This window comes from Orycteropus afer, unplaced genomic scaffold (assembly GCF_000298275.1).
Source record: "Orycteropus afer afer isolate SDZICR_OR568_19922 unplaced genomic scaffold, OryAfe1.0 scaffold00012, whole genome shotgun sequence".
Classification (NCBI taxonomy): Eukaryota; Metazoa; Chordata; class Mammalia; order Tubulidentata; family Orycteropodidae; genus Orycteropus; species Orycteropus afer.
The window spans coordinates 12,035,110-12,047,695 of record NW_006921599.1 but is presented as its reverse complement, the minus strand read 5'-3'; the positions used below and the strand labels follow the sequence as shown (position 1 = coordinate 12,047,695).

General features: G+C 39.3%; 1 pseudogene; it reads right to left on the bottom strand.

The window, feature by feature from the left end:
- Positions 1 to 590: 590 nt before the first annotated feature.
- LOC103206766 lies at positions 591 to 10,393 on the bottom strand (annotated as a pseudogene).
- Between the last annotated feature and the right edge of the window lie 2,193 nt (positions 10,394 to 12,586).

The following is a 12,586-nucleotide window of genomic DNA, read 5'->3' as shown; positions in this document are numbered from 1 at the left end:
GGGTTTGAACCGCCAGCCTTCTGGTTAGCAGTCAAGTGCCTTAGGCACTACGCTACCAGCGCTCCCTTCAGTAGTGATACAGCCTTGGAAACAGGGAGGAGTTACATCCGACTGGACGGCAGTGAGTGATTGATAGGATTTTTAAAACCCCTTCATAGTTTCCTATACTCATATAATGTATTTGTTTAACTGAACAGATTGTTCTCAGTGTTCCACAGTCTGGATTTTCTGGTTGCATCTCCATGGTGTCATTTAACACGCTTTCTCATTTCCTCTGCATTACATCTTGTCAATTGGTAGCTGGATTTAGAGGCTTACTTAGTTTCTGGTTTTATTTTATTTTTGGCAATGCCAAATTATTTTATTTTTGACCATGTCAAAAGTGATGTTGTGGTCTTTCATGAGGCACATGATAACTAGTTACTTATCGTTTTTTGACATCAGCAACCACCAACACTCAAAGCCTTAGTACATTAAGTGATTGAATTTTTCTTTTCAATAGACAAATTCCACAGCATCTTAAAAATATCACCAATATGTCTTAATTATCATCCAACCTTTTGTTTCCATAGCTGGACAACTCTTAGATCTTATTCATCAGCCTGCTGAACTGTTTCTTTCTCAGAGACATAGTTACCGCTCAATAGTTTTCTGATATCCTTATTTTTAACTGCTGTGGTTTGCTGAATCAAAGCAGCTGAATGTGATACAAGTTGAATGGCATTTCCTTCAAGAGTTAACTCATCTTTCTGGGTTTGCAATACTGAACAAGTAACACCCGGTCTCCTCCCAATGCTATGGATGTATTTTTCACAAAAAAAAATTCAAATTTCAACAAAAGATCCACTCTCGTGAATAACAATATTGATGGAGAAGTGAGTAGACATGAGTATACACAGACTTCACCTTCTATTGGAAGCCCAGGGTAACACCTTTGATCATATTCTGTACATGACTAAAAATAGCGTAAATTATAGCCAGTTCCTTTCAATTTCCCATCATTTGTCAAACTGAAGCCTCTCCTTTTTCTTTTAAAAAAGGCTAAGTTATACATAGAGGTGATTGAAGTCCCTCTGCAGGGTTCCTCTGAGGCCGTTCACAATAACTGTTCATCCCTTCAGAGTGATGTCAATATTTTCTGAAATGTTGGCTATCTGGTTGCTGAGAACAATATTCCTTCTTGTAATAGATGGGGCAAAAAGCAATGTCAGTTATTTTTGATGTTAAAGAAAACATGCATTTCTAGAATCATTTCAATTTTTTGCATATTAATGGTTTGGTGTGCTATTTTGCTTAGGATTTGAGCACTGTGTTCAACAACGAGATTGGCCTTGTTTCCTTTGATGGTTTTTGGACAGCACCTTCTACTTTGGACAAATGTATAAGGCATTGGCACAGAAATAGCTTTAGAAACACTGAGCTGATCCTTCTATTCCCACTCTCTTTCATCCTCTTCATGATGCCCAGGGCACTAGCACTACAGCAATGTCAGGTCTGTAGACTCCTTATTGATGGATGGCAACTCCTCAAGCTTTCAAATGGGGAGGAACATTTTTATGGGAATGAGAGAATAAGAAAGGGTGGTGGAGTAGCAGGAACTTCCCTAACAACTCCCTTAACCTACAACCACCTACCCAGAAAATATTCTAGGTATCCTAGAGTGAGAGGTTAGTGAGAGAGTGAAGTGCATTAAAAAGGGCCCTGCACTAAGAGTTAGGCTAGTGGGTTTGTGTCTTGGATTTTCCATACATGACTATACAGCCTTGGAGAAAACACCTCTTTTGGGACTCCTGTTATCTCATCAAGAAGGTGAAATTAGATTATTTTAAAGTTCTTTAAGGTCTAAAATTCAAAATACATTCCAAAAGTCAATTTGGTCACTTGATACAACATCCCCTTGAAATTCCAGCCAATGGATAGTAACAGACTCATTAAAAATAATAAGAAGAAAGCCCAGAAAGGCTTTGACAGTCTAACACAAGCCCTTATTTTTCAGTCTGGACCATGTAACTATGCAGCTTTTGTCAATAAGAGTTTGAAAGGAATTTGAATGTAGGTCCTTCAGGAAGTCCATACAATCTTGTTAGCCTCTGTTTTGATGTTCCTTTTTAAATAATGAAGCCAAAAGTACTACCTAAGCTCTATATTCCATCTTCCAAGCCTTCTTTGGACTTATAGCCTCATAGCAAGAGGATCAGGAGATAGTCATTAAATTTGAGAGATGGAGGAGCATGACAGATCATCTAACCTGCCTTATCATGTAGATGATGGGAACATGTGGTTCAGGGAGGGCATTTGCCCAAAGTTAACAGGTGGGTACTGGTGGAATAAGGAGCCCTAGTGACACAGTGGTGAAACACTTGGCTGATAGCCAAAAGGATAGTGATTCCAACCCACCAGCCACTCCATGGGAGAAAGACATGGCAGTCTGCTTCCATAAAGACTTATAGCCTTGGACACCCAGTGGGGCAGTTCTGTTCTATCCTAACAGGCCACTATGAGTCAGAATCAAAACCATGGCAATTTTTTTTTTTTCAGTAATGGTGGGATAGAGAGCAGTGGTGGTTGGTAGAAATATGACCTTCCACGCAGAAGACCTGTTTCAATGCCTGGCCATGCGTAGCTACCACATGCCTGTCAGTAGAGGATTATGTGTTGTCATGATCCTGAACAGGTTTCAGGAAAGCTTCTAGACTACAACAGTGTGTTAGTAAAGGTTGTGTGTCAAATTGCCTGGGCTGTGGTTTTGAGTGGCATGGCAGCCGGATGTGATAATTCCCTATGATGAGATTGAATGTGATATAATCAATTCCATGGTACAATCTGCTGTGACAAGCTAATGAGTTGCCTTTGGGGTGTGGCCTACTTCCAGAATATACAGAGAAGCTTTGAGAAGGGTCTTTAGCTTTTTGGCACATTATGGATCCTGCATTTGGCTGAGTCTTTATCTCCAGTTCCTGGACTTGAACCAGTTTCCTGCTGATCTTGGGATTGTGATATTTTACCTACAAAACTTGGGTTTGTCAGCTGCAGCAGACAGCAACTGCATGAGTCAGAAGAAGCCTCCAACTTCAGTGGGTGTGGAACAAGAAGCAGCGCTGAAGCCCAAGGTCAAGGGCCCTTTACCCAGCCCCTAGAGCCAGCACTCTGAATTTGGATGTCTAGCCTCCTAAACTGTACGAGAATAAATTCCTATTTGTTAAAGTCATCCATTATTTCTGTTATAGCAGCATTAGTGAGTGAAGACAGATAAATTAGAAAAAATCCTGGCAATCTACTTTCAAAAGTTAGCCAATGAAAATCTTATGGGTCACAATGGTCCAATCTTATTATGCATGGGGTCACCATGAATTGGATGCCAACAGCAATAAGTGATGAGATGGGGACTTGAACTGAGTTCCCCAGTCTTGAGGGCTATATTTTAATTCCACAAGGATCTTCTTTATCTGTATCTGCAACAGTTCCCCGATTCCCTCTAAAGGAGGTCAGGCCATGGCTCCTCTAGCTAATTTTGGTTATCTCCATATTCTGCCCTTTGTCTCCTCCCCTTGTCCTGAGGTTATCATCCTTTTCCCATTCATAGATTGGCTCCTCTGCCCCATTCTCTCATAGAAGAGAAGTGGGTGAATTGGTTAAAACTTTTAAAGGGTTTGATAATCTTCAAGAAAAGAGCAAGTGAGCAATATTTGGAGAAGAAGACATACATTTTATTTTCCAGGGTCTTGAGTTCTGTACTGTAGGGAGCAATAGAAATCCAATAAGCTTTTAATTTAAATATTTATCCTTTAGCAAAATCATTTACTCACAAAGATGATATCTCAGTTTTGAAAATATTTCTAGTAAGCTACTTAAATTGTTTTCCTAAAATAAATACGATGATTTTTTTATTCTGAGCAGCAGGAAATTTCCTATTGCTTTGAACATGGGGAAGAAAAACCAACAACTCAGTATTCATTAAGTCAAGTATGATTCCTGGGCAGAGGAAAGAGACTTTGTGAAATAATACATTTTTCAGGCTTTATCCTTTGCATATAAGGCAAATCATACCACATGATAATTATTAATTATAATAAGCTTATTTAAATTTATTAAAATAATGCTATATGCATAATCAATTATTATATGATACAATTATGGTGCATAACTGATGGCGTAGTGCCTAAGGCATTGACTGCTAACCAGAAGGCTGGTGGTTCAAACCCATTAGCCACTCTTTGGAAGGAAGGTTAGGCAATCTACTTCAGTAGAGATATCACCTTGAAAACCCAAGGAGGGGTCGCTATGAGTCAGATCCAACTCTACAGCAGTGAATTTGGTTTTGGTTTTGATGAACAATTACTGAATTGTCAAGAGAGCTGATGTGATTATGGGCATGTCATGAATGCTCCCTAGTTCTCAGTTTCTCACCTGAAAAATAGGAGGGTTGAGATGATCATGGAAGTCCCTTCCAAAATCAACATCCTACACCTCTACTTATCTTACATTTTCTTTCATTGTACAAAGAAATAGTATCATTATTATACCATGGATGTATTTTAACTTTCAATTTCCTGCCTTTCATTATTTTAAGAAAATATCAATATTTTGTAAATTAAAAAAGATCTAAGGGGATGATTAAAAACAGGATAGATAGAAAAATCCGTATATTATACTAATGAATCACATTGCTGTTGAGTCGGATCCGACTCATAGCGATCCCTCCTTGGACTTCCAAGGTGGTATTGCTAGGGAAATAGATTACCCAACCTTCCTTCCGAGGAGTGGATGGTGGGTTTAAACTGCCATTCTTTTGGTTAGCAGTCAAATGCCTTGGGCACTATACCACCAGAGAAACTGAACCTGTTGCCACCAAGCCAACTCTAACTCACGGCAGCAGTATGTACTAAAAAGTAGAACTCAGCTCCATTGTGTTTTCCTGGCTTTAATCTTTACAAATCATTAGGCCTTTCTTCCACAGAGAGGCTAGTTGTGTTAGAATTACCAACTATTAGGCTAGTAGTCAAGCATAAACAGTTCGTGCCACTCTATAATATACAAATCATAAATATTCCAGCATAATATTGCACCTGAAGAGAAAGCTTTTAAGTAACATGACATACACTGTTGGGAACCAAAATAGAAAAGAAATATTGGTGAAAATAAGTGGCATCCATATTCAGACTCCAGTGAAACCTAAAAGTACTAGTCAGTGAGAGAAGGGTCCTTGAAATTTTGCCCTCAAACTCACTTTTTTTTTTCTTTTACTTTTTTTTATTGTGATTTGGGTGAAAATTTACAGAGCAAATTGGTTTTCCATTCAACAATTCATATACATATATATGTTATTAATACCCTCCCACCCAATTCCTAATGCATTAGTTATGACTATGGCAAAAGGCTATATTCCTAGCTAAATTAACTCCCCTTCTTCAGGTGTCTGAACACAAGGTAAAGAGAAAGATGACTAATTCAATTGAAATTAAAATGTTAATTGAGCTGCATCTCTGCATGTAGCATAGAAAGATGGAATAAGGCCATCCTTAAGAGTACTGACAACCAGCTTTTTGTTACAAGGAAGAAACTCAGTAATGCTGATTTCACTCATTTAAACATCAGCCTATTGATTCAAAGGACATCCCCCTGGCGTATGGAAAAGGTCATGACCTAAAATAGGTCACAGCAAAGAGGCTCATCTATTAGCTGGTCAGGGACTTAGTGGTAGTTCATTCCTGGAAGAGGCATGGGGACCCTAACAAAGAAGAGGGCATGGATGGGTCAACAACAGTTTTCTCCTTCCACCTGTATCTAAAGTCCAATTGGCAATTAGGGTTCAATATTTTTAGTATCAGGGAAAAAATGTCATTTTATATAACATAAGACCAGAGGTGGCAGCAAAGTTGAACTTTATCACATTCATTTTATGTCCATTCAATATTCAAGAAGAAAAAAAGAAAATTAGAAGTTTGTGTCCACATTTAAATACATTTAGAGAAAAGAATTACTCATGATTTAAAATGAGGCTTAAATAATAATCTGATCATTAAAACAATAACAACAACAGGAGGTGTGTTGATCATTTTATAATTTTAAAATTATTCAGATGAAATCTGTTTTAATAATCATCTTTCAGCTTACCTGATTTGAAGAACTTTTAGGAGCAGGAGTCATTTTAGTTGCATAGCTGTTCTAGTTGCATTAGTATGAAGTTTTTGAAAAAGAAGTGTTTATTATATTTAAGAATTATTGGTCCTAGTAGCTAGCAACAACAACAGCATATTCCCAAATCTCTCATTTCAGTGTTATTTAGCTTCCAGTTAAGAAAAGCCAAATTTTATCCGAAATAACGTGCTGGTATTAATTTTGCTTCCTTGGTAATTGGTGAGGGAGCTCTGGTGGCATAGTGCCTAAGGCATTTGACTGCTAACCAGAAGGCTGGTGGTTCAAACCCACCAGCCTCTTCTTGGAAGGAAGATTGGGCACTCAACTTCCCTGGAGGTATGTCTTTGGAAACTCAAGGAGGGGTCACTATGAGTTGAATCAACTCAAGGCAGTGAGTTTGGTTTGGTTTTGGTAATCAGCAGGTGCTCTGGTGACACAGTGGTTAAAGCATTGGCTGTTAACCAAAAGGTCAGTGGATCGAACCCACCAGCTGCTCCATGGGAGAAAGATAAGTCAATCTGCTTACATAAAGATTTACAGCCTTGGAAACCCTATGGAGCAGTTCTACTCTATCCTGTAGGGTCTCTATGAGTCAGAATTGACTTGATGGTAGTGGGTTGGATTGGGTTTGGTAATCGGCAGTATGAGACTGCAGACTTAAAATCTTAAAGAAATCAGGGTGTGTGAGAGGTTTGGTTTATATGTGTGGTGCAGATGGTTCATGCACTCAGATGCAAGGTAACTTGAAAGAAAGGCCAGGTGATCTACTTCCAAAAAATCAGCCACAGTTTTACTCCAACACACATAAAGTCATCATGTGTTGGAATTGGCTCGAGGGCACCTAGTATATGTTTAGTGGCTTAGAGATGTCAAAAAACTCTCACAAATAATATTTCATTTGTACCAGGCAATATTTAATTACTTAAAAAAATTACTTCAGTTTATCTTTACTAAACTGTTTCAAGTAGATATTATCATCCCCCTTTGATATATGAGTAAACTAATGCTCAGAAAGATTAAGCAAATTTTCTGAATCTCCCAGCTAAGTAGCAGATCTGCATCTCCAACTTAAGACTTCCTATTCTAAATTATATAACTTAAATGAAATAAAGACTGCATTAACTTCCTGGTTTTCCTCTACTCTAATTTATGGATATAGTGGAAGAACAAGGAACAAAGTATCTCTAGACAGATACTGGAGTTTTCTCTGTCAAATGACAGAACAAAACAGAAACCAGAGTGAAGGTCAACAGGTGTGTATAGTAGCAGCAAAAATGTGGAGAGGTCAAAATAATCTGTGATGTACTATCATTTCCAATACATTCTGATTCTTTTTTAACTCAGAACTGGTCTTTCTGGGTAAACACATTTGCTTAATATTTGATCATGTGATTGATTTCTTTTCTTTAACAGTTGATAGGAATTTTGGATTTGAAGCATTATTTTTATTCATGAGCTTTCTGAAACATTACATGAAATTTTCATGGTTGACTGGTAATAATAAAAAAAATGTCAACTCTTTATTATCCATATCAGCGGAAGGCACTCTGTGGCATGTGTGATGTGAGTATGTGTGAGTGTGTGGTATATGTGTGAGTATGTGTATGTGCATATAAGTGTGTGTGATGTGAGTGTGTCTGTGTGAGTGTATGTATATGCACATGAGTATGTGGTTTGTGGGCACTGTATGTGTATGAGTGTGTGTGTGAACTTTTGCTCATATGTGTGTGAGAGTGTGGTCTATGTGTGTGCACATGTGAGTGCATATGGTGTGACTGTGTGGTGTGAATGCATGTGTGTGTGTGATATGAGTGACAGTGATGTGTGGTCCAGAAGGGAAGAGGTTGTCAGATAATTAATACCTATAGGAGGGAAATAGTGGCAACTCCAGATTCCAAAATCCGGGCAATATAACTAGAGGGGATAAATGACATCCAGGAAAGAGGATACTGCAAGATCAGTAGGGAATAGCCCAGGTGAGGCCCTCAGTTTCCTTGGCTGTTTTAATCTGAGGGCCTGCTCTTGACAGGTAGGAATAGTCTCATGCAGGTGTGAGAATGAAGCCCTCTCTAACTGAGCCTGGTGACCTGTGAGCATGACAGTGTCACAGTCAGATTGTCTGCACAGCCTTTGTCTGCCAAGCTGGTAGAAATTCACATGTTTATGATGTCATTGGTGTTGTAATGTGCCCTCAAGTCGACCTGATTCATAGCTATCCCTCCTTGGGTTTCTGAGGCAATATCACTACCGAAGTAGATTGCCCAGCCTTCCTTCTGAGGAGCGGCTGGTGGGTTTGAACAACCAGCCTTCTGGTTAGCAGTTGTTGTTGTTGTTGTTATGTGCAGCAAGGAAAAAAATCTAATTTCTAGAAAGGCATTTTGCTGGACCAGAAAAGAATGCTCCATCTGTTTCTTCTATGACCTATATAAAACAACAATATGTAAGAACGTATGTGTCAGTGTAGGCAGGAGAAAGACTTAAATATCCCATTTCTAGAAAGGCGTATTGCTGGACCAGAGATGAGTGTTCCATAGGATTCTTCTATGACCTGTGTTAAAAGATCAGCAAGTAGGTAGGAAAGGTAATGGAGGAAAGAAGAAGGAAAGGATCATGTGAGGTTCTGTTTGCCCCTAAAATTATATAATGCTGGTGGTTGGTTCAAGGAGCTCTAGTTAAGGCATTCAGCTACTAACCAAAAAGTCAGTGGTTTGAACTCACCACTGACCTTCTGGTTAGCAGCCTAATGCCTTATCCTCTACACCACCAGTGTTCATTAAAACCAAACAATAGTTTAGCTTAATTTTGTCTCCCTTAAGCATTGTACTCATTTAACAACTATCTATATGAGATCAGAGGCATCCTGGTGGCACAATGGTTAAAGTGCTCAGCTGCTAACCACTTTGAAACCCACAAGTGGCTTCATAGGAGAATGATAAGGCAGTCTGCTTCTGTAAAGATTTACAGCCTTGGAAACCTTATGGAGCAGTTCTACTCTGTCCTATATGATCACTAAGAGTTGGAATCGACTTGATGGCAGTGGGTTTTTTTGGTTTGATGGTTGGTCCTGAAACCTGATTTGGCCAAGTTAGGCTAACTTGATGGGGCTAGTTCAAAGGGAGGCAGCCATTCTGCTGGTTCTCAAGATGGCACTATCTACAACTGGGGAGGATGAGGCAAGGCTGTGACCTAGGGCCACACATCCGAGTTGTGGTAAGTTCAATGTAAGGGCCAATTCATAAGGGAGGCCACTGAATTGGTGGGTTGTTTTAAGGCACCCATTGAAAATGTCTGCCATGGCTCCCCTGAAATCTCCCAGGTATATGTACTTAGATATCTTTTCTAAATGGTGAATGAGGGATAGTGGAGAGTTATCCCATGGGAGGAGTGAGGAGCAGTGGAAGACCTCAAAGATGGAAAGTGCTCAGTTGAGACAAGGGAAGATCTATTATACTGCTTTGCTTGTGTTTCCAAGCTGAGATTCTATAATACAGGCCTTTTTGTTGACAGATCTTCCATGAGCAGAATTTACCAAACTGTCTTATGTTGTTGTTGGGTGCTGTTGCATCACCAGGCCTCCTTAATTATATGCTATGGCCTCATTGTTTAAAGTATGGTCCTTGGGCCATCAGTATCAGCATCGTCTGGGAGCATGGTAGAACAGAGACCCTCAGCCCTACTGCAGACCTGCTGAACCACAATCTTCATTTTAACAAGCTTCCCAGGCCTTTGGTCTCCATCTTAATGTATGAGAAGTGCTAGACCACTGGCAACTAGTGCCCTGGATGGTGTTAGTGAAGGTTCCAGGAAAAAAAAAAAAAAAAAAAAGATTTCTAGTGTTCACACACACTACATAGCTATCACCAGTAAAGAAATCTCTCAAACTATTTAACCCAGTATTTTCTAAACTTATATAGCACAGAACTTCTTTTTTATTAATGAAAGATATATCAACATCTCATGGGACACTCTTTTGGTTCCTGATAGAGGTGGAGATGGACACTGAAGAATTTTACTGACTCCAACTGTGATGAATACAAACAGGGGAAGAAGTTTCTTGAAACTTATGCAGTGTATAGTCTCTTTACTGGGCTCTATTCTCTCAGAAGTTCCACCTCTCTGGAAATAGGGATAGAGAGATCCAGTCAGCATGGGCCACAGGGCTTTTTGTGTATAATGGAATCCAACAGAAGTGGTGACCCTGCCCAGCACATGCAATTCTCCCTAGAAAAAAGTACCTTTACCTGGGAGAGGCCATGATGTACTACAAATGATAAATGGGTCCTACAGCAGCAGGTAATAGTGACAGTCAGCAAATTATGGGCTATTATTAACAAACTATGATTTTTAAACAAAGCTAGTTTACCTGGGAGAATTTGGGAGGTACAAAAGTTAATGTACTTGGCTGCTAACCAAAAGGTTAGAGGTTCAAGTCTACCCAGAGGAAAAGGTTAGTGGAACACACTTCAACTCTGATACACATGGGGTTGCCATGAGTCAGAATCAATGCAACAGCAATAGGTTACTCTGTGGAAACTCTGAAGTCATCATGCTTCATAGTAGCTGGAATAGCACTCACAAACAGAGGCTTAATTAACACATTTTTTTATGAGAGGTTGATCCAACAACATGTGGAAGTTATGAACAATATTGTGAATATCACACACAAGTAAAATCTTACTGAAGATAATTCAAAAACAGTTGCAGCATTATATTGTCAAAGAACTTCCAGAAATAAAAACTGGATTCAGAAGAGGATGTGGCATGAAGAATATCATTGCTGATGTCAGATGGATCTTGGCTGAAAGCAAAGGGTAACAGAGAGATGTTTACTTGTATATTATTGACTATGCAAAAGCATTTGACTGTGTGGATCATAACAAATTATGAATAACATTAAGAAGAATGGGAACTCCAGAACACTTAATTGTGCTCATGAGGAACTTGTACATAGACAAGGAGGCTGTCATTCAAACAAAATAAGGGGATACTGCATGCTTTAAAATCAGGAAGGGAGTGCATCAGTCTTATATCCTCTCACCTTATTTCTTCAATCTATATGCTGAGCATATAATCGAGAAGCTGGATTATATGGACAAGAATGTGGCATCAGGATTGGAGGAACACTCATTAACAACCTGCAATATGCAGATGACACAGCTTTGCTGGCTGAAAGTGAAGATGGCTTGAAGCACTTACTAATGAAGATTAAAGACTACAGTCTGTAGTATGGATTGCACATCAACATAAAGAAAATGAAAATCCTCACAACTGGTCCAATAATACAATGTGTCATCACAATAAATGGAGAAAAGATTGAAGATGTCAAAGATTTCATATTACTTGATTCCACAATCAACACCAATGGAAGCAGCAGTCAAGGAATCAGATTGACGTATTGCACTGGGCAAATCTGCTGCAAAAGACCTCTTTAAAGTGGTGAAGAGCAAAGATGTCTCTTTGAAGACTAATGTGCGCCTAACCCAAGCCATGGTGTTTTCAATAACCTTATAAGTATGTAAAAGGTGGACAGTGAATAAGGATGACCAAAAAGAGTTGATGCTTTTGAGTTGTAGTGTTGGCAAAGAATACTGAAAGTACCATGGACTGCAACTGCCAGAACTAACAAGTCTGGCTTGGAAAAAGTGCAGCTGGAATGCACCTTAGAAGTAAAATGACCAGATTTTGTCTAACCTATGTTGGTCATGTTGTCAGAAGGGACCATTCCCTGGAGAAGGATATCATGCTTGGTAAAATCGAGGGTCAGTGGAAAAGGGGAAGGCCCTCAATGAGATAGATTGACACAGTGGCTTGCAAGGATGGGGTCAGGTATAGCAAGGATTGTGAAGCTGGTGCTGGACTGGGCAGAGTTTTGTTCTGTTGTACATCAGGTCACTGTATAGACTTGACAACCCCTAACAACAACAATAACAACAACAACAACAACATGAGAGATTGATTACAAACATACTTAGGCTCTGTAAGTGCAAAACAAGATCTTATGCTATTGATCAGTACATTCGGCCTGTGTGTCAGAGAGACTTTCTACATTTGTCACCCTCCATTTTCCGTTTCCATACCACTTCTCTCCTCCTAGTGTCCTGCCCCCATACTGTAGGTGCCCCATATCACAAAGGTTGTGTTGACTTCTATCCTGGCTCCATCCTGGGGACAACATTGGCTCCCTAGAGTCATATAAAGTGCTTTGTATTAATTAGAGTGGCTCATTCACTGCACAGGGATCACATAGGGGTCTTATTAAAATAGAGATTCTGATTCAGTTGGTCTGCAGTGGGGCCCGAGATTGTTTCTACATTTCTAACAAGTTCTCAAGTGGTGCCAATGTTGTTGGTTTGCGGTCCACAGTTTGAGTAAAAAATGATCCAAAAGACAAGGAAAATTTTCCCTTACTGATACTGATTGCCATTTATGATGGTTAATTTTATGTGTC